The following is a 22,660-nucleotide window of genomic DNA, read 5'->3' on the forward strand; positions in this document are numbered from 1 at the left end:
CCTGGGAAATCCCATCTTGCACCCACTTCAGTTTCAGGTATTCTGCCAGGGCACCCTTAGTGTGGAGTGTCCTGGGACACCCTAGCTTGCTTCCACTTTGGCTTGAGATGTCCTGACAGTGGACACTTTGCATATAGCCCAGGGACCACACTGACTCTTGCCCAGTGAAGTTTTGACTATCCTGCTAGGGATCCCCTTGTGTAGTTTGACCCAAGAACCCTTAGCATGAATCTTGCTTTTGTTCCAACTGCCCCTCCAGGCCATCCTCTGCCGTGAGTCCTGGAACACACTGGTTTACACCCTCTATAACTTCAACTATCTTGCCAAGGAACTCTCTGTGTGTAAAGCCTCAGAACCTACCTAGTTTGCAACCATTTCAGCTTCAGCTGTCCTGCCAGAGCACTCTCTGCATGGAAAAGACCAGGACCACCCAGCTTACACAATTCCCCAGGTCCTAATCCACTAAGGAACCCCCTCTGCAGAGCACCACGGACACCTGACTTGAACCTGCATCAGTTTCAGCTGTCTTGCCAGGGTGCCCTCAGCACATAGAACCCCAGAAAACCCCTGACCTGCACGTATATAAATGTTAGCTGACCTACCAGGGTGTCTGCTGCATGGATAGTCCTGGGATCCCTGAATTGCAGCCACTTCAGCTTCAGCTCTCCTGCTAGGGTGCCCTCTGTGCATAGAACCCCAGGACTATCTGACTTTTACCCACTTCAGCTTTTGCAACTCTGCCTGGGTGCTTACTGTGTGGACAGCCCCGGGATCCCACTAGATTGCACCTACTTCAGCTTCAGTTGTCTCCCAGAGTACCCTCTGTGTAAAGAAACTCAGGACATCCTGGCCCACAATGTGCCTGATCTTCTGCTGCCCTGCCAAGGCACTCTCTATGCAGAGCCAAAAAAAAAAAAAAAAAAAAACCAAAAAAAAAAAAAAAAAAAAAAAAACCAACCCTGAATTACACCCACTTCAGCTTCAGGTATTTTGTGAAGATCCCCTCAGCATGTAGAGCCTCTGAACATACTGGCTTGCATACCCTGTAGTTTTATCTTTTCATTCCAGAGCACCAACTATGTGGAGAGCACTGGGACTCCTCAGCTTGCACCCATTAAGGTTCAGCTATCCTGCCAAGGCACCTTCTGAGAGTAGAGACTTAGGACCACACTGGCCCAAGCCCACATCAGCTCTAGCCATTACACTGGGACAGCCTAACCCAGATTGCTGTACAACTTCCAGCCCACACCAGTCACAGTTCCGGTAAGACAGTAAAAGTCACCAACACACACAGTCTACATAGGGGTCAACTGTAAATAAGACCATTTATTTAGAAGAAAGAGCATTTCTGCCTAATCTATAGAAGAAAACACAGAAAGTCAAGCAAGTGTGGAGACAAGAATATGTTCAAAAAGAAAGAAAAATACAAAACCTCAGAAGAAGGACTAGATAAAATAAAGGTAAGCAATATCCCTGATAAGGAATTTAAAGTAATGATCACAAAGACACTCATCAGGATGGAGAGAAGAGTTGAAGTCCTCACTGAGACCTTCAACCAAGAGATAGAAAATATAAAAAAAAACACAATTAATTAGAGTTGAAGAATACAATAACTTAAATGACAAATACACTAGACGGAATCAGCAGTAGATTATCAGATGCAAAACATACCAACTATATGAAAGATAGGACAATGGAAAGTACCAAGCTCAACACCAAAAAGAGAAAAGAATACAAAAAAGTGGGGATAAGTTAAAGGTCTCTTGGACAATATCAAGCAAGCAAATATTCACACTACAGGGGTCTCAGAAGAGAGAAAGAGGCAAAAAAAAATTTACTTGAAGAAATCATAGCTGCAAAATTCCCTAACCTAAGGAAGGAAATAGATGTCCACATTCAAGAATCATAGAATTCCAAACAAGATGAACACAAGTGAGTATACACCCTGACACATAATAATTAAAATGCCAAGGGTTAAAGGTAAATACAGAATCCAAAAAGCAGCAGGAGAGAAGCAAAATGTCATGTATGAGGGAAACCTAATAAAAACTATCAACTGATTTTTTTACCAGAAACTTTGCAGGTTAAAAGGGAGTGACATGATACATTAAAAATGCTGAAAGAAAAAAATATATATAACAAAGAATAGTTTACTTGGAAAGGTTATCATTCAGAATTAAAGGAGAGATAAAAATTTTCTCAAACTAAAGGTAAGGAATTTATCACCATTAAACTGGCTTTATAAAAAATATTAAAGAGACTTTTTTAGTTCATATCTTTTATTAATCCATATACAATTACTTGTCTTCTGGTTTGTTAAAGCAATAGATCAGACAACATTTGCCACAATAATGTCTGTCAAAGTGTCTGATATTAAGAACTCCGGTACATTCATCTGAATGGCACTCCTGATGAAGGCTACTGATTTTGCCATTTTCATCCACCTTATAGTACTTCAGGACAACCAGCTTAACTTTCTTTATGTTTTTTCTTCTTGGGAGTGGTGAAAGACTCCTCTTCCTTTTCTTAGTAACACCACGAAATCTCAACACAAGATGAAGAGTGGACTACTTCTGAATGTTGTAGTCAAAGTACATCCATCTTCCAGTTGCTTGCCAGCGAAGGTCAGTCTCTGATGATCAAGAGGAAGTCCTTTATCTTGGATCTTGGCCTTTACATTTTCTATTGTATCCGAGGGTTCAATCTCGAGAGTGATAATCTTCCCCAAAAAAGTTTTCATGGAAATCTGCATCTTGCCAGCGGTTCCACCTGAGGTTGAGGGAAAAGAAGAGAAGGATCAGGCCCAGGGACACAGGAGAGGGCACTGAGTGGGCTGCTACCTGGAGAGTGGCCAAAGCACACGTAAACATTTTTAAGTGGAAAAGAAAAGTCCATAATAAAACATAAAGACATTTATGAATGAAAATATGTAACATATGACAGCATACACATAGAACATGGAAGAAAGAGTTTAAAAAAAGATTTTTTTAATAATGTGTTTGAACTTATATGACCATCAAACTAAAATAGACTGCTATATACTTAGAATGTTATATACAAACTTCATGGTAACTGTAGACCCAAAACCTATAATAGATACACAAAAAAAAACAAGGAGAAAGAAAGCCAACATAACACAACAGAAACTGATCAATTACAAAGAAAGAGAGCAAGAGAAAAATAATAGAGAAAATCTATAAAACAATCAGAAAAAATAAACAAAATGTCAAGAAATACTTACCCATAAATAATTAAATGTAAATTATCTAAATGTTCCAATCAAAAGCCATAGGGTAGAAGAATGGATTAAAAAATACAGGACTCATATTTATACTGCCTATACTGTTTTTCATATCTAAAAACACATACAGACTGCAACTAAAAGTATGAAAAAAATTCATTTATTATGTAAATGGAAGTGATAAAAAAGGGAAGGATAGCAATATATCAGGCAAAATAAACTTTAAACCGAAGACTGTAACAAGAGACAAAGAACTGCGCTACTTAATAATAAAGAGATCAGTTCAAGAAGATGATATAACAATTGTGAATATCTATGCACCTAACATTAGAGCACTCAAGTACATAAAGCAAACAATAAAGGACACATAGAGAAAAAAAATACATTAATAGTAAGATATTTTAACACCCCACATACATCAATGCATATATCATTAAGGCAGAAAATGAAAATATAAGGAAGTAGTCTTTTTGAATGACACATTAGACCAGATGAACATAACAAACATATACAGAACATCCCATTTAAAAATAACAGAATACATATCCTTTTCAAGTGCACATAGAACATTCTCCAGAGAAAATCACAAGCCTAAATGAATTTAAGAAGTTTGAAATCAGAGCATGCATCATTTCTGGCCACAGCAGTATAAAATTAGAAAGCAATCACAGGGGAAAAAATGGAAGCAACACAAACATGTGGAGGCTAAACAACATACTACTAAACAACAAAAGGGTAAATGAATAAATGAAAAAAAAATACATGACAACTTAAGAGACTCTTTTTTAATGTTTTTATTTATTTGTGAGAGAGAGAGGGAGTGAGAGAGAGAGCAAGAGAAAGCAAGTGAGCACGAGTGGGGGAGGAGCAGAGAGAGAGGGAGACACAGAATCTGAAGCAGGTTTCAGGCTCCTCCAAGCTGTTAGCCCAGAGCCTGATGCAGGGCTCAAACCCACAAACCACAAGATCATGACCTGAATGGAAGTCAGATGCTTAACAGACTCAGCCACCAAGGTGCCCCCATAAAAGACTCTAAAGTACAGAGGAAAAACTGAGGATTGCTGGAGACGAGGTGGGTGGGGAGATGGGGTAAATGGGTGATGGGTATTAAGGAGGGCACTTGTTGGGATGAGCATTGGGTGTTATATGTAAGTAATGAATCACTCGGTTCTACTCCTGAAACCAATACTGCACTGTATGTTAACTAAATTGAATTTAAATAAATAAATTAAAAAAAATACATGGTGACAAATGAAAATGAAAACGCAATGGCCCAAAATATTTTGGAAGGAACAAAAACAATTTTAATAGGGAAATATATAATAATAAACGCCTACCTCAAGAAAGATGCAAAAAGCTCAAGTAAAGATCTAAGTTACATATAAAGGAACTAGAAAAAAGAAGAATAAGCAAAGGCCAAGATGAGTAGGAGGAATGAAATAATAAAGATCAGAGCACAGAGAAATGAGAGACCAAAAAAAAATCAATGAAATCAACAGCTAATCCTTTAAAAAGGGTAACAAAATTGATAAACACTTAGCCAGACTCATCAAATAAAAAAAAGAAAGAATAAAGGAAAAATAAAGAAAATGACTCATATTAAAAAAAAAAATCAAAGGAGAAGGGGGCACGACTGTGGAACAGCATGGAAGTTTTTGTGCATCTCTCATCCCTGAAATGTAGCCAGATCAACACCAAACTATCTTGCACACCTAGAAAACTGATTTGAGGATTAACACATCAATCTTCACAGCTTGAACCACAGAACCACAGAACTTGGCAGGTATGTGGCATAGAGAGGTGAACTTGGGGACAGAGAAGCCATGGAGGGCAGAGAACTGTTTTTGCCTATGGAGAGATGACAGAGATGGGGGAGAGTACAGGAAATGCAGCCCCCTACCCTCCCTGAAAGCAGCTGGAGAGGAAGAGGAAGAGTGGACACAGCCACAAGGGACTGAATAAAAAAGGTAGAAAGGAGAAAGGAGAGGGTTTAAATTCCACTAAGGCTCTATAAACAAGGGGAGTGCAGAGTCTGAAACTCCACAGCTTGATACCTGGTGGTTCTCTGGCAGGAAGGGTGAATCCCCAGGATCAGAGAATGAGGTCCTTGGGTGTCCTTGGGCCACACAGGGAGAAGCAGTTCCCCAGCTGGGAGGACACTTGGTAGAGGCTGTGTGGCCTTCCCACAGCCAAAGTTCCCATTGGATGATGGAGAACAAGCACATTCACTGGTGTTTGAACAAGGATGTTAAGGTTGAAGCCTGGAGCCAGATGTGTGTTGTGATTTACCATAATCCCTGAAATGCAGCTGCTACAGGATTGTGTGAACTTTTTCTGGGGCAGGCTGGCACCTTGCCACAGTCTTTGGACATTGGCAGCAGCACAGTCACATGAGTGTTCGTGGGGGCAGGCCAGCAACTGGCCATTGCTAGGTGAGACCTTCCCCCAGAGGCTCTGAGTGGGTCAAAGCTGCAGTCCCTCAGAAGTGAGGGGTAGGGAAACACAGAATTATCTGAGATAAAACTTAGGAGGCAGGTGGCAGTCTGATGGCTTCATCACAGACAGTGTAAATGGGGGGAGGGGATGGAAGCTGGAGACAAAGGAGGGGTGCTTGATTACAGGTGGGGGAAAGCACAGAGTCCTGATACTAGACTGGGTGGCTGGGTGATGCCATTTGCACTCCTCCGATGCAAGTGCATACATGCCTACATGCACCACAACAATCCACCCCAGTAAGGTAAGCAGCACCATCTAGTGGAGAAAAGAGCTGCCCAACTGGGCGAACCACGCTCTTGAGGAACACCACAAATCTCTCTGCTTGCTTAGTTTACAGACTATAAAGTGCTACATAGTTTGATTTCTAGGGGAAATTGGGTGTAATTTCAATCGTATTTCATTCTGTTTGCTGGTCCATCTATTCAATTATTTTTCTCTTTTTTTCTTATTCTTGAATACAGAAAAATAAAACAAAATATTTTTATTTTCCATCTTTATAAAAATGATTTTTCTTTAATTTTTTTCCATTATGTTTTTCACTTTTTTGTAAATTTTTTAAATTCTAATTTACTTTCATTTCATTTTATTGTATTCAGTTTTTTGAATTTTCAAATGTTTTCTTTCTTTTTTCCTTTCCTTTTTTCTTTCCTTTCCTTTCCTTTTTTTCCCTACTCTATCAAGCTTCTTTCATCAAACAGATCAAAACACACCTAGTATCTAGCATCTTTCATTTGTGTTTTTTTAATATTTAAATTTTTATTTCTTTAATTTATTAATCCCTTTTCTTCCTTCAAAATGATGAAGTGAAGGAAGTCAACCCAAAAGAAAGAACAGGAAGAAATGACAGCCAGGAACTTAATCAACACAGATACAAGTAAGATGTCTGAAACATAATTTAGAATCATGATAATAAGAATAGTATCTGGAGTTGAAAATAGCATAGAATCCCTTTCTGCAGAGATAGAAGAAGTAAAGGTAGTCAGGACGAAATTTCAAATGCTACATCTGAGCTGCAATCTCGAAAAAATGCCATGGTGGCAAGTATGGATGAAGGAGAGCAGTGAATCAGCGATATAGAGGACAAACTTATGGAGAATAATGAAGCAGAAAAAAGAAAGAGACTTAGGCGAAAGAGCACAATATAAGATTTGGAGAATTCAGTGACTCATTAAAAAGGAATAACATCAAAATCATAGGGGTCCCAAAAAATGAAAAGAAAGAAAAAGGGGTAGAAGGTATATGTGAACAAATCTTAGTGGAAAACTTTCCTAACCTGGGGAAAGGCACAGACATCAAAATCCAGGAAGCACAGAGAACTCCCAGTAGATTCAACAAAAACTATCAAGAAGGCATATCATACTAAAATTCACAAAATACTCAGGCAAGGAAAGAATCATGAAAGCAGCAAGGAGAGAAAAAGTCCTTAACCTACGAGGGAAGAGAGATCAGTTTCACAGCAGACCTATACACAGAAACTTGGCAGGCAAGAAAGGAGTGTGAGGATATATTCAATGTGCTGAATCAGAAAAATATGCAGCCAAGAATCCTTTATCCAATAAGGCTATCATTCAAAATAGGAGTAGAGATAAAAAGTTTCCCAGATAAACAAAAGTAAAACAGTTCATGACCACTAAGCCAGCCTGCAAGAAATTTTAAGGGGGACTCTCTGAGGGGAGAAAAGAAGAAAAAAAAGACAAAAGTAACAAAGAGTAGAAATGACCAGATAACACCACCAGAAACTCCAACTCTACAGACAACATAATGGCAATAAATTAATAATTTTCAGTACTCACTCTAAATGTCAATGGACTCAATGCTCCAATCAAAAGATATAGGGTAACAGAATGGATAAGAAAACAAGATCCATTAATATGCTACTTACAAAAGACCCATTTTAGACGAAAAGACACCTTCAGATTGAAGAGGATGGAGAACCATCTCTCATGCTAATGTCAACATAAGAAAGCTGGAGTAGCCATACTTATATCAGACAATCTAGATTTTAAAATAAAGACTGTAGCAAGAGATGAAGAAAGGCATTATATCATAATTAAGAGGTCTATCCACCAAGAAGATCTAAAAATTGTAAACATTTATGCTTCAAATGTGGAGGAACACAAATATATAAATCAATTAATCACAAACATAAAGAAACTCTTTGATAATAATACCATAAAGTAGGGGACTTCAAAACTCCCCACTTACAGCAATGGACATATCATCTAAACAGAAAATCAACAAGGAAACAATGGCTTTGAATGACACACTGGACCAGATGGACTCAACAGCTGTATTCACAACATTTAATCCTAAAGCAGTAGAATATACATTCTTCTCCAGTGAACATGGAACATTCTCCAAAATAGATCACATACTGGGACACAAATCAGCCCTCAACAGGTACAAAAAGATTGAGACCATACCATGCATATTTTCAGGCCACAGTGCTATGAAACTCGAAATCAACCACAAGAAAAAAATTTGGAAAGCCAAAAATTCTTGGAGACTAAATAATACCTTATTAAATAATAAATGGGCTAACCAAGAAGTTAAAAAGTAAATTAAAAAGTACATGGAAGCCAATTAAAATGATAACACCACAACTACAAACCACTGGAATACAGCAAAGATGGTCATAAGAAGGCAGTATATAGCAATCCAGGCCTTCCTAAAGAAGGAATAAAGGTCTCAGACACAACCTAACCTTACACCTTAAAGAGCTGGAAACAGAACAGCAAATAAAACCTAAAACCAGCAGAAATCCGGAAACAATAAAGATTAGAATAGAAATCAATGCTATTGAAACAAACAAAAAAACAGAAAAAACAACAACAAAAAAACACACAGTAGAACAGATCAATGAAACCAGGAGCTGGTTCTTTGAAAGAATTAACAAAATTGATAACCCCCTAGCCAGCTTGATCAAAAAGAAAAAGGAAAGTACCCAAATAAATAAAATCACGAATGAAACAGGAGAGTCACAACCAACACAGCAGAAATACAAACAATAATAAGAGAATATTATGGGATATTATATGCCAATAAAATAGGCAATCTGGAATAAATGGACAAATTACTAGAAACATATAAACTACCAAAACTGAAACAAGAAGAAATAGAAAATTTGGACAGACCAATAACTAGTAAAGAAATCAAATTAGTAATCAAAAATCTCCCACAAAAAAGAGTCCAGGACCGAATGGCTGTTCAGGGAAATTCTACCAAACATTAATGAAGGGTTAACACCTATTCTTTTGAAGCTGTTCCAAAAAATAGAAATGTAAGGAAAACTTTCAAACTCATTCTATGAAGCCAACATTACCTTGATTCCAAAACCATACAAAGACCCCATTAACAGGAGAACTACAGACCAATTTCCATGATGAACATGGATGCAACAATTCTCAAAAAGATACTAGCCTACCAGATCCAACAATACATTAAAAGAATTATTCACCATGATGAAGTGGGATTTAAACCTGGGATGCCGGGCTGGTTCATTATCTGCAAAACAATATATGTGATACCTCACATCAATAAAAGAAAGGACAAGAACCACATGATCATCTCAATAGATGCAGATAAAGCATTTAACAAACAGCATCCTTTCTTGATAAAATCCCTCAAGAAAGTAGGAATAGAAGAACCATACCTCCAAATCATAAAAGTCATATATGAAAGACCCATCGCTAATATCATTCTCAACAGAGAAAAACTGAGTGCTTTCCTCTTTATGGTCAAGAAAACGACAGGGATGTCCACTCTCACCACTGTTATTCAACATAGTATTGGATGTCTTACCTCTGCAATCAGGCAACACAAAGAAATAAAAGGCATCCAAATCGGCTAGGAGGAGGTCGAACTTTCACTCTTTGCAGAAGACATGATACTGTATATGGAAAACCCAAGAGATCCTACCAAAAAACTGCTAGAATTAATTCACGAATTCAGCAAAGTTGCAGGATATAAAATCAACGCACAGAAATCGGTTTCATTCCTATACACCAACAATGAAGCAACAGAAAGAGAAATCAAAGAATTGATCCCATTTACAGTTGCACAAAAAACCATAAATACCTAGGGATAAATCTAACCAAAGAGGTGAAAAATCTATACACTGAAAACTATGGAAAGCTTATGAAAGAAATTGAAGAAGACACACAAAAAAATGGAAAAAAATAGTCCATGCTCCTGGATAGGAAGAACAAATATTGTTAAAATGTCAATACTACCCAAAGCAATCTACATATTCAATACAATCCCCATAAAAATAACACCAGCATTATTCACAGAGTTAGAACAATCTTGTAATTTGGATGGGACCAGAAAAGACCCCGAATAGCCAAAGCAATCCTGAAAAAGAAAACCAAAGCTGGAGGCTTCACAATCCTGGTTTCCAAGATGGAATACAAAGCTGTAATCATCAATACAGTATGCTACTGGCCCAAAAATAAACACTCATATCAATGGCACAGAATGGAGAACCCAGAAATGGGCCCACAAACGTATGGCCAGCTAATCTTCGACAAAGCAGGGAAGAATATCCAATGGAATAAGACAGTCTCTTCAGCAAATGGTGCTGGGATAACTGGACAGCGCCATGTAGAAAAATGAACCTGGACTGCTTTCTTACACCAAACACAAAAATAAACTCAAAATGGATGAAAGGCATAAACATAAGACAGGAATCCATCAAAATCCTAGAAGAGAAAGCAGGCAAAAACCCCTTTGACCTTGGCCACAGTGACCTTTTACTGAACACATTGCCAGAGGCAAGGGAAACAAAAGCAAAAATGAACTATTGGGACCTCATCAAAATAAAAATCTTCTGCACAGCGAAGTAAACAATCAACAAAACTAAATAAAAGACAACCAAAAGAATGGGAGAAGATATTTGCAAATGACATATAAAGGGTTAGTGTCCAAGATCTATAAAGAACTTATCAAAGTCAAAACCAAAAACAAAAAACAAAAAAAACACAAACAATCCATGAAGAAATGGACAAAAGAGAAAATAGACACTTTTCCAGGAAGACATCCAGATGGCTAACAGACACATGAAAAAAATGCTTAACATGACTCATCATCAGGGAAATAAAAATCAAAACCAGAATGAGATATCACTTCACACCTGTCAGAATGGCTAAAATTAACAACTCAGGCACTGACAGATGTTGGCAAAGATGCAGAGAAATCAGGGAAATACAAATCAAAACCACACTGAGATATAATCTCACGCTGGTCAGAGTGGCTAAAATGAACAAATCAGGAGACTATAGATGCTGGAGAGGATATGGAGAAATGGGAACCCCCTTGCACTGCTGGTGGGAATGCAAATTTGTGCAGCCACTCTGGAAAGCAACATGGAGGTTCTGAAAAAGTTAAAAGTAGAACTACCTTATGGCCCAGAAATTCCATTACTAGGTATTTATCCAAGTGATACAGGTGTGCTGTTTCCAAGGGACACATGCACCCCAACGTTTATAGCAGCAGTATAGACAATAACCAAAATATGGAGAGAGCCCAAATGTCCATTGATAGATGAATGGATAAAGAAGAAGTGGTGTATATGTACAATGGAATATTACTTGGCAATCAAAAATAATGAATTCTTGCCATTTGTAACTACATGGATGGACCTAGAGGGTATTATGCTAAGTGAAATTAGTCATAGAAAGATGAATATATGACTTCACTCATATGAGTATTTTAAGATACAAAACAGATGAACATAAGGGAAGTGGAACAAAAATAATATAAAAACAGGGAGGGTGACAATGCATAAGAGACTCAAATATAGAGAACAAAAAGGGTTGCTGGGGGATTGTGGGGGGGCATGGGCTAAATGGATAAGGGGCATTAGGAAGACACTTGTTTGGATGAACACTAGGTGTTATACATAAGGGATGAATCACTGGAATCTATCATTGTTGCACTATATGCTAACTAAATTGGATGTAAATTAAAAAGTAAATAACTAAATACACAAATAGTCAGAGGAAAGGTAACAACTGGCATCACAGAAATACAAAGAACTTTAAAAGAATACCACAAAAGTTATATGCCAACCATTTGGACAACCTAGAAAAAAATAAATACCTAGAAACATCCAATCTTAAAAATTGAATCAGAAAGAAATAGAAAATATGAGCAGACCCAATTCTAACAGCAAAATTGATTCAGTAATAATAATAAAAATCTACCAAAAAACAAAAGTCCAGGACCAGATGGGTTCAGGTGAGTTCTACGAAACATTTAAATAATAGTTAATACCTATTCCCAAACTATTCCAAAAAATAGAAGATAAATGAAAGTTTCCAAATATATCCTAGAAGACAACATTATCCTGATACCAAAACCAGACAAAGAAACCCCCCACCACACACACACATACACAGAGCCAATATTTCTAATGAACATAAATGCAAAACTTTTCAACAAAATAATACCAAACCACATTTAGCAATAGTTAAAAGGATCATTCACTACAGTCAAGTGGGATTTATTCCAAGGATGCAAGAATGGTTCCCCATTCAAAAGTCAATGTAATAAACTACATAAACAAAATGAAAAAAATAGAATTCAGGTGAAAAATCTCAATAGATGCAGAAAAATCTTTTGACAAAATTCAACATGTTTTCATTGTAAAAAATCTCAACAACGTGCATTTAAAGAAAACATACCTCAACATAATAAAGACCATATATTAAAATTCCAAAGCTAACATCATATTCAATTGTGAAAAAAATGAAAGCTTTTGTTCTAAGATCAGGAATAAGACAAAGATATCCCCACTTGCAACTTTTATTCAACATAGTATTTGATGTCCTAGCCACAGAAATCAGACACAAAAAATGAGGCATCTATATTGGTAAAGAAAAGTTAAATGATCACTTTTGGCAAAGGACATGATACTATACATAAAAAAAAACAACAACCCTAAAGGCTCCAGACACACACACACACACACACACACAAACTAAAGGAATTAATGAAATCAGTAAAGCTGTATGATATAAAATGAAAAGAAATCAGGAGCATTTCTCTACACTAATAACAAAGTAGCAGAAAGAAAAAAAATTAAAATCCATTTACTATTGCACTAAAAAGTTAAATACCTAGAAATGAACTTAACTAAGGACGTGAAAAACCTGTACTTCAAAAATATTAAATGTTCATGAAAGAAATAGCACATATTCCATGCTCATTGATTCAATAAAATTGATATTGTTAAAATGTTCATACTATGATATTAATCTACAGACTCAGTGCAATCCAAATCAAAATACAAAAAGCATTCTTGACAAAATTATCACAAAAAATACTAAAATTTGTATGGAAGCACAAAAATACTCAGAAGTCCCAATGTTATCTCAAGAAAAGAACAAAGCGGGAGGTATTGCAATCTCAGATTTCAAGGTACACTACCAAACTTTACTAATCAAAACAGTGTTATACAGGCACAGAATTAGACACATTGATCAATGGAAGAGAATAGAGAGCACAGAAATAAACCCACATTTATATGGTCTATTAGAAATGAGACAAGAATATACAATGGGGAAAAGACAGTCTTTTCAATAAGTGGTGCTTAAAAAACTGGACTGCTGCATGCAAAAGAATAAAACTGAACGCCTTTCTACTAAGATACACAGAAATAATTTGAAAATGGATTAGAGACCTAAATATGAGACCTGAAACACTAAAAATCCTAGAACATAGGAAGTAATCTCCTTGATGTTGACAATAGCAACATTTTTCTAAATGTGTCCTCTAAGGCATAGGAAATAAAAGTAAAAATAAACTATTGAGACTACATAAAAACCAAACGTTTTTAAACAGCAAAGGCTGCCATCAACAAAACAAAAATGCCAACTACTAAATGGGAGGAGATATTCTCAAATGATATATCCCATAAGAGTTTAATATCCAAAATATCTGAAGACCTTATAGAACTAAATGCCAAAGAGAACCCCACAAATAATCATATTAAAATAGGCAAAGGATCTGAATAATAATTTTTCCAAAGAAGATATAAAGATGGTCAGCACCCCATGAAAAGATGTTCAGCATTCTTTTTTTTTTTAATTTTTGTATTTTTTATTTTAGAGAGAGGGTGTGAGCGGTTCTCTTATTTTAGAGAGAGGTGAGGGTGGTGGTGGAAAGAAAGTGAATCTTAATCTAAGCATGGAGCCTGATGCAGAGCTTGATCCCGTGACCCTAGGTTCATGACCTGAGTCGAAATCAAGAGTCAGATGCTCAACTGGCTGAGCCACCCAGGCGCCCTAATGCTCAACATTCTTAGTCATTACAAAAGTGGAAATCAAAATCTCAATGAGATGTTATCTTACACCTGTGGAAATGGCTAAAATAAAAACGACAAAGAATAACAAGTGTTGGTGATGATGTGGATAAAAAAAATAAAAAATCTTGGTACTATTAGTGCAATGTAAATTTCACAGCCAACTGTGAAAACAGTATGGAGTTTCCTCAAAAAAATAAAAAATAGAAGGACATCTGGGTGGTTCAGTTGGTTAAGCATCTGACTCAATTTCAGCTCAGGTCATGATCTCACAGTCCATGAGTTCCAGCCCTGTGTTGGGCTCTGCGCTGACAACTCAGAACCTGCTTGGTATTGTCTCTCTCCCTCTCTCTGCCCCTCCCCTGCTCACATGAGATCTCTCTCTCTCACTAAATAAATAAATAAATAAATAAATACACACACTTTGGGGGGGGGAGAGAGCATAAGCAGGGGACACGCATATAGAGGGGGGACAGAGGATCTGAAGTGGGCTGTGCAGTGACAGACTGGCAGCAGTGAGCCTGATGTGGGGCTCAAATTCACAAACTTCGAGATCATGAACTGAGCTGAAGTCAGACGCTCAACTGACTGAGCCACCCAGGCGCCCTCGCTTTTAAAAATTTAAAATAAACATTGTATCCATGCACTGAAGAAAAAGTTGTCAGACACTTTGAGAGGATGTGCAGAGCTGCCTCTGCTAGTGAAACAGCAGCAGCAGCAGCAGACTGCACATAGTCTTTATTTCATGTTTGCCAGGTATATAAACATTAAAGAATGTCAAATCTTGGGAGGAAAACACAAAGAGCCTCCAGACATAGACTAAACACACATCTGGTGTTTACATGAAAAGATGCAAGGAATATGTGCAGTTTCAAGGACTGTTAGGCAATTACGGCGAGTCTGTTCCCTAACTGGCTCCTGGGGGATCATGGGGCTCTGGATATCATAGTGCTATTGTGTTCAACAGCCTTGAGACCAGAACATTGCTGACATTTCAGCAGTTAGCCCATTTACTTTCCGAGAGCTTACAATACACTCTTTAAAGATAAGTCCACAGGGGCGCCTGGGTGGCTCAGTCAGTTGAGCATTTGACTTCGGCTCAGGTCATGATCTCAAAGTTTGTGGGTTCGAACCCCACATAAGGCTCTGTGCTGACTGCTTGCTCAGAGCCTGGAGCCTGCTTCACATTCTGTGTCTCCTTCGCTCTCTGCCCCTCCCCTACTCACACTTTGTCTCACTCTGTTTTTCAAAAATAAATAAATGTAAAAAAATTTTTTTAAATAAAAAAATAAAGATAAGTCCACAAAATATCATATGATCTAGTAATTCCACTATTGGGTAATGATCCCTATAAAAATGAAAATACCAGTTCATAAAGTTATATGCACCCCTATGTTTATTGTAGCATTATATAAAATAGCCAAGATGTGGAAGCAATCTAAGAATCTAAGTTCCACTATGTATTTATCCAAAAGTTACAAAAATGCTGATTTGTAGGGGCACACACAGACCAATGTTTACAGCAGCACTATTGACAATAGCCAAATTATGGAAGGAGACCAAATATCCATTGGCTAATGAATGGATAAAGAAGATGTGGTATATATATATATATATATATATATATATATATATATATATATATATATATATAACAATTGAATATTACTCAGCAATGAAAAAGAATGAAATCTTGTCACTTGCAACAACGTGGATGGAGCTAGAGTAGATTATTTTTTTTTATTTTTTTTTATTTTTTAGTATATGAAATTTACTGTCAAATTGGTTTCCATACAACACCCAGTGCTCATCCCAAAAGGTGCCCTCCTCAATACCCATCACACACCCTGCCCTCCCTCCCACCCCCCATCAACCCTCAGTTTGTTCTCAGTTTTTAACAGTCTCTTATGCTTTGGCTCTCTCCCACTCTAACCTCTTTTTTTTTTTCTTCCCCTCCCCCATGGGTTTCTGTTAAGTTTCTCAGGATCCACATAAGAGTGAAACCATAGGGTATCTGTCTTTCTCTGTGTGGCTTATTTCACTTAGCATCACACTCTCCAGTTCCATCCACGTTGCTACAAAAGGCCATAGTTCATTCTTTCTCATTGCCACGTAGTATTCCATTGTGTATATAAACCACAATTTCTTTATCCATTCATCAGTTGATGGACATGTAGGCTCTTTCCATAATTTGGCTATTGTTGAGAGTGCTGCTATAAACATTGGGGTACAAGTGCCCCTATGCATCAGTACTCCTGTATCCCTTGGATAAATTCCTAGTAGTGCTATTGCTGGGTCATAGTGTAGGTCTATTTTTAATTTTGTGAGGAACCTCCACACTGCTTTCCAGAGCGGCTGCACCAATTTGCATTCCCACCAACAGTGCAAGAGGGTTCCCGTTTCTCCACATCCTCTCCAGCATCTATAGTCTCCTGATTTCTTCATTTTGGCCACTCTGACTGGCGTGAGGTGGTATCTGAGTGTGGTTTTGATTTGTATTTCCCTGATGAGGAGCGACGTTGAACATCTTTTCATGTGCCTGTTGGCCATCCGGATGTCTTCTTTAGAGAAGTGTCTATTCATGTTTTCTGCCCATTTCTTCATTGGGTTATTTGTTTTTCGGGTGTGGAGTTTGATGAGCTCTTTATAGATTTTGGATACTAGCCCTTTGTCCGATGTGTCATTTGCAAATATCTTTTCCCATTCCGTTGGTTGCCTTTTAGTTTTGTTGGTTGTTTCCTTTGCTGTGCAGAAGCTTTTTATCTTCATAAGGTCCCAGTAATTCACTTTTGCTTTTAATTCCCTTGCCTTTGGGGATGTGCCGAGTAAGAGATTGCTACGGCTGAGGTCAGAGAGGTCTTTTCCTGCTTTCTCCTCTAAGGTTTTGATGGTTTCCTGTCTCACATTCAGGTCCTTTATCCATTTTGAGTTTATTTTTGTGAATGGTGTGAGAAAGTGGTCTAGTTTCAACCTTCTGCATGTTGCTATCCAGTTCTCCCAGCACCATTGGTTAAAGAGACTGTCTTTTTTCCATTGGATGTTCTTTCCTGCTTTGTCAACGATGAGTTGGCCATACGATTGTGGGTCTAGTTCTGGGGTTTCTATTCTATTCCATTGGTCTATGTGTCTGTTTTTATGCCAATACCATGCTGTCTTGATGATTACAGCTTTGTAGTAGAGGCTAAAGTCTGGGATTGTGATACCTCCTGCCTTGGTCTTCTTCTTCAAAATGACTTTGGCTATTCGGGGCCTTTTGTGGTTCCATATGAATTTTAGGATTGCTTGTTCTAGTTTCGAGAAGAATGCTGGTGCAATTTTGATTGGGATTGCATTGAATGTGTAGATAGCTTTGGGTAGTATTGACATTTTGACAATATTTATTCTTCCAACCCATGAGCAGGGAATGTCTTTCCATTTCTTTATATCTTCTTCAATTACCTGCATAAGCTTTCTATAGTTTTCAGCATACAGATCTTTTACATCTTTGGTTAGATTTATTCCTAGGTATTTTATGCTTCTTGGTGCAATTGTGAATGGGATCAGTTTCTTTATTTGTCTTTCTGTTGCTTCATTGTTAGTGTATAAGAATGAAACTGATTTCTGTACATTGATTTTGTATCCTGCAGCTTTGCTGAATTCATGTATCAGTTCTAGCAGACTTTTGGTGGAGTCTATTGGATTTTCCATGTATAATGTCATGTCATCTGCAAAAAGCGAAAGCTTGACTTCATCTTTGCCAATTTTGATGCCTTTGATTTCCTTTTGTTGTCTGATTGCTGATGCTAGAACTTCCAGCACTATATTAAACAACAGCGTTGAGAGTGGGCATCCCTGTCGTGTTCCTGATCTCAGGGAAAAAGCTCTCAGTTTTTCCCCGTTGAGGATGATGTTAGCTGTGGGCTTTTCATAAATGGTTTTTATGATCTTTAAGTATGTTCCTTCTATCCCGACTTTCTCCAGGGTTTTTATTAAGAAAGGGTGCTGGATTTTGTCAAAGGCCTTTTCTGCATCGATTGACAGGATCATATGGTTCTTCTCTTTTTTTTTGTTAATGTGATGTATCACGTTGATCGATTTGTGAATGTTGAACCAGCCCTGCATCCCAGGAATGAATCCCACTTGATCATGGTGAATAATTCTTTTTATATGCTGTTGAATTCGATTTGCTAGTATCTTATTGAGAATTTTTGCATCCATATTCATCAGAGATATTGGCCTGTAGTTCTCTTTTTTTACTGGGTCTCTGTCTGGTTTAGGAATCAAAGTAATACTGGCTTCATAGAATGAGTCTGGAAGTTTTCCTTCCCTTTCTATTTCTTGGAATAGCTTGAGAAGGATAGGTATCATCTCTGCTTTAAACGTCTGGTAGAACTCCCCTGGGAAGCCATCTGGTCCTGGACTCTTATTTGTTGGGAGATTTTTGATAACCGATTCAATTTCTTCACTGGTTATGGGTCTGTTCAAGCTTTCTATTTCCTCCTGATTGAGTTTTGGAAGAGTGTGGGTGTTTAGGAATTTGTCCATTTCTTCCAGGTTGTCCAATTTGTTGGCATATAATTTTTCATAGTATTCCCTGATAATTGTTTGTATCTCTGAGGGATTGGTTGTAATCATTCCATTTTCATTCATGATTTTATCTATTTGGGTCATCTCCCTTTTCTTTTTGAGAAACCTGGCTAGAGGTTTGTCAATTTTGTTTATTTTTTCAAAAAAACAACTCTTGGTTTCGTTGATCTGCTCTACAGGTTTTTTTAGATTCTATATTGTTTATTTCTGCTCTGATCTTTATGATTTCTCTTCTTCTGCTGGGTTTAGGCTGCTTTTGCTGTTCTGCTTCTATTTCCTTTAGGTGTGCTGTTAGATTTTGTATTTGGGATTTTTCTTGTTTCTTGAGCTAGGCCTGGATTGCAATGTATTTTCCTCTCAGGACTGCCTTCGTTGCGTCCCAAAGCGTTTGGATTGTTGTATTTTCATTTTCGTTTGTTTCCATAAATTTTTTAATTTCTTCTCTAATTGCCTGGTTGACCCACTCATTCTTTAGTAGGGTGTTCTTTAACCTCCATGCTTTTGGAGGTTTTCCAGACTTTTTCCTGTGGTTGATTTCAAGCTTCATAGCATTGTGGTCTGAAAGTATGCATGGTATAATTTCAATTCTTGTAAACTTATGAAGGGCTGTTTTGTGACCCAGTATATGATCTATCTTGGAGAATGTTCCATGTGCACTCGAGAAGAAAGTATATTCTGTTGCTTTGGGATGCAGAGTTCTAAATATATCTGTCAAGTCCATCTGATCCAATGTATCCTTCAGGGCCCTTGTTTCTTTATTGACTGTGTGTCTAGATGATCTATCCATTTCTGTAAGTGGGGTGTTAAAGTCCCCTGCAATGACCACATTCTTATCAATAAGGTTGCTTATGTTTATGAGTAATTGTTTTATATATCTGGGGGCTCCGGTATTTGGCGCATAGACATTTATAATTGTTAGCTCTTCCTGATGGATAGACCCTGTAATTATTATATAATGCCCTTCTTCATCTCTTGTTACAGCCTTTAATTTAAAGTCTAGTTTGTCTGATATAAGTATGGCTACTCCAGCTTTCTTTTGGCTTCCAGTAGCATGATAAATAGTTCTCCATCCCCTCACTCTCAATCTCAAGGTGTCCTCAGATCTAAAATGAGTCTCTTGTAGACAGCAAATAGATGGGTCTTGTTTTTTTATCCATTCTGATACCCTATGTCTTTGGTTGGCGCATTTAATCCATTTACATTCAGTGTTATTATAGAAAGATACGGGTTTAGAGTCATTGTGATGTCTGTATGTTTTATGCTTGTAGTGATGTCTCTGGTACTTTGTCTCACAGGATCACCCTTAGGATCTCTTGTAGGGCTGGTTTCGTGGTGACAAATTCCTTCAGTTTTTGTTTGTTTGGGAAGACCTTTATCTCTCCTTCTGTTCTAAATGACAGACTTGCTGGATAAAGGATTCTAGGCTGCATATTTTTTCTGTTTAGCACACTGAAGATATCGTGCCAAGCCTTTCTGGCCTGCCAAGTTTCAAAGGAGAGATCAGTCATGAGTATTATAGGTCTCCCTTTATATGTGAGGGCACGTTTACCCCTTGCTGCTTTCAGAATTTTCTCTTTATCCTTGTATTTTGCCAGTTTCACTATGATATGTCGTGCAGAAGATCGATTCAAGTTACGTCTGAAGGGAGTTCTCTGTGCCTCTTGGATTTCAATGCCTTTTTCCTTCCCCAGTTCAGGGAAGTTCTCAGCTATAATTTCTTCAAGTACACCTTCAGCACCTTTCCCTCTCTCTTCCTCCTCTGGGATACCAATTATGCGTATATTATTTCTTTTTAGTGTATCACTTAGTTCTCTAATTTTCCCCTCATACTCCTGGATTTTTTTTATCTCTCTTTCTTTCAGCTTCCTCTTTCTCCATAACTTTATCTTCTAGTTCACCTATTCTCTCCTCTGCCTCTTCTATTCGAGCCATCATGGTTTCCATTTTGTTTTGCATTTCGTTTAAAGCGTTTTTCAGCTCCTCGTGACTGTTCCTTAGTCCCTTGATCTCTGTAGCAAGAGATTCTCTGCTGTCCTGTATACTGTTTTCAAGCCCAGCGATTAATTTTATGACTATTATTCTAAATTCACTTTCTGTTATATTATTTAAATCCTTTTTGATCAGTTCATTGTCTGTTGTTATTTCCTGGAGATTCTTCTGAGGGGAATTCTTCCGTTTGGTCATTTTGGATAGTCCCTGGAGTGGTGAGGATCCGCAGGGCACTTCCCCCATGCTGTGGTGTATAACTGGAGTTGGTGGGCGGGGCCGCAGTCCGACCTGATGTCTGCCCCCAGCCCACCGCTGGGGCCACAGTCAGACTGGTGTGTGCCTTCTCTTCCCCTCTCCTAGGGGCGGGATTCACTGTGGGGTGGGGTGGCCCGTCTGGGCTACTTGCACACGGCCAGGCTTGTGGTGCTGGGGATCTGGCGTATTAGCTGAGGTGGGTAGGCAAGGTGCACGGGGGCAGGAGAGGCAGGGTTAGCTCGCTTCTCCTTAGGTGATCCACTTCAGGAGGGGCCCTGTGGCAGCGGGAGGGAGTCAGATCTGCTGCCGGAGGTTTGGCTCCGCAGAAGCACAGAGTTGGGTGTTTGCGCGGAGCGAGCAAGTTCCCTGGCAGGAACTGGTTCTCTTTGGGATTTTGGCTGGGGGATGGGTGAGGGGGATGGGCGAGGGAGATGGCGCTGGGGAGCGCCTTTGTTCCCCGCCAAGCTGAGCTCTGCCATCCGGGGGCTCAGCAGCTCTCCCTCCCTTTGTCCTCCAGCCTTCCCGCTTTCTGAGCAGAGCTGTTAACTTATGACCTCCCAGACGCTAAGTCGCGCTTCCTGTCAGAACACAGTCCGTCCGGCCCCTCTGCTTTTGCCCGCCAGACTCGGGGGCTCTGCTTGGCTGGCGAGCCGCCCCTCCGCCTCGGCTCCCTCCTGCCAGTCCGTGGAGCGCGCACCGCCTCGCCGCCCTTCCTACCCTCTTCCGTGGGCCTCTCTTCTGCGCTTGGCTCCGGAGACTCCATTCTGCTAATCCTCTGGCGGTTTTCTGGGTTCTTTAGGCAGGTGTAGGTGGAATCTAAGTGATCAGCAGGACGCGCGGTGAGCCCAGTGTCCTCCTACGCCGCCATCTTCCGCAAATGGATCTAGAGTATATTATTATAAACAAAATAAGTCAGTCAGAGAAAGAAAAATATACGATTTCACTCATACGTGAAATTTAAGTAACAAAAGAGATGAACATATAGGAAGGGAGGCAAAAATAAGAGAAAAACAAGAGAGGGAGACAAACCATAAGAGACTCTTAAACACAGAGAATAAACTGAGGGTTGTTGGAAGGGTGTTGGGTTGGGCGGGATGAGCTAAATGGGTGATGGACATTAAGGAGGGCACTTGTTGGGATGAGCTCTGAGTGTTATATGTAAGTGATGAATCACTAAATTCTATTCCTGAAGTCATTATGACACTATATGTTAACTAACTTGGATTTAAATTAAGAAAAAAGAATCTAAGTGCTCATCAGTAGATGAATGGATAAGAAAGATCATATATATTATGGCATTACATTTATATATTTATATTTACAATAGAATATTATGCAGCCATAAAATGAATGAAAACTTTCCATTTGTAACAACATGGATGAACTTAGAGAGTATTATGCTAAGTGAAATAAGTCAGACTGAAAAAGACAAATACTATATTATTTCACTCATATTTGGAACCTAGGATACAAAACAAATGAATGAACAATTACAAAGAAGAATCAGACCTACAAATACAGAGAACAAGCTGTTACCAGAGGGAAGTGGGTATGTAGTTGGGCAAAATGAAAGAAGGAGAATGGGAAATATGGGTTTCTCATTATGTAATGTCAGGGGAATAAATGGTACAGCATAGGGAATATACTCAAATATATTGTAATAGTTTTGTATGGCAACAGATGGTAACTACACTTGTAGTGAGCCTAGCATAATGTGTATAGAAGTTGAATCACTATATTGTATAGTTGAAACTATTATAACATTGTGTGTGAACTATACTCAAATTAAAAAATTAAAATTATGTAATAAT

The 22,660-nt window shown here is 38.4% G+C and overlaps 1 pseudogene; it reads right to left on the reverse strand.

The window, feature by feature from the left end:
* Window positions 1-2,277: 2,277 nt before the first annotated feature.
* Window positions 2,278-2,752, reverse strand: LOC131502316 (ubiquitin-ribosomal protein eS31 fusion protein-like; annotated as a pseudogene).
* Window positions 2,753-22,660: the final 19,908 nt, after the last annotated feature.

This window comes from Neofelis nebulosa, chromosome X (assembly GCF_028018385.1).
Source record: "Neofelis nebulosa isolate mNeoNeb1 chromosome X, mNeoNeb1.pri, whole genome shotgun sequence".
NCBI lineage: Eukaryota > Metazoa > Chordata > Mammalia > Carnivora > Felidae > Neofelis > Neofelis nebulosa.